Consider the following 1,429-nt stretch of genomic DNA (forward strand, 5'->3'; position numbering starts at 1 on the left):
CAGAATCATGAAATAGTAAAACCATAAATTCAATCATATAAACCATGCCTTTAGTTGAAATTACAATGAGGGAAGAGAATCACGCCTTATTCTAAAGAATTGACAAAAAGAAATCACCAAAGCAAGCCCCAAAGCAATCCTAAAGATAAAATCGTAGCCTTCTTTCCCCAAAAATCTCTTGAGAGAATTATGAGATGTTTTGGAATAATTTCTAAGTCTTTATGAATAAGATATTAGGGTAATAACCTCCTAAGTGTACTAGAAGTCATGCGTCCTAGTTATGGTAATTAAGGAAATGTCCAGAATAACCCCACTTAAATCCCTTAAAATCCTATCACAGGGATACAACTAACCCATACGAGTCGTACCCTCCTATACGATTAGTACCCACCACTCATATCTAAGCCTCAAACCTTGGATCAAACACCTTCAAGTATACGACTCATCAAACCAAGTTGTAATCACAACATAAGATCCGTGCCAATGACCTATATTCCTAACAAAATGAAATAGAAGGATAATCAAACACAGCTTACCATACGAGTCCCTGATATGACTTGTACCAACTTCGACGACTCACACCACTAAGTCGTACCCTTTCCAGTGATCCAAACCATCCCACCAAACACTGGTCAGCATACGATAGGACCATACCACTCGTACCCCAACATAAGGCTCGTACCCATGAGTCCTATTGTGTTGGAAGAATGAAAATACAAGAAATTTTCTAATGGTCAAAACCTAGGATATTTTAGTCTCCCCTACTAGGAATATTCATCCCCAAATGACGGACAAGGTAGGGGTAACCACACAGAGTTATTTGCATTATCAAACGTCTTTTTAACAATGCTTGAAAACAAAGAGGCAAAATTGTTAATATTTCTTTTAACAAACTTAGAAAATAAAGATGTGCTGAAGAACACATACCTTCTTCACGAATCTCAGGAGATGAAAACAAATTGGGATACTTGGACTTCATGTCCTCTTCCACTTCCCAAGTAGCTTCTTCCACCTTGTGATTTTGCCATAGAATCTTAACTGAAGCCATATTTTGGTATACAATCGGCGAACTTGCCTCTCTAATATATCAATATGGAACTCTTCATAAGACAATGAATCCGAAATACTAAATCCTTCCAAAGGAACAATCGAAGAAGGATCACCAAGAGACTTCCTTAACATGGAAATATGAAAGACCGAATAAATAAAACATTATCTAGATGGAAACTCCAACTCATCGGAAATATTACCAACTCTCTGTAAAATCATATAAGGAACAACAAACCAAGGACTGAGTTTCCCATTCTTGCCAAACCTCACCACTATCTTCGTGGCAGACACCTTGAGGAATGCCCTATCCTCAACCTCAAACTCTAAGTCTCTATGCCTAACATCTACATAAGACTTTTGGCGACTTCAGCTAGCTTTT

The sequence above is a fragment of the Capsicum annuum genome, chromosome 5 (genome assembly GCF_002878395.1).
Source record: "Capsicum annuum cultivar UCD-10X-F1 chromosome 5, UCD10Xv1.1, whole genome shotgun sequence".
NCBI lineage: Eukaryota > Viridiplantae > Streptophyta > Magnoliopsida > Solanales > Solanaceae > Capsicum > Capsicum annuum.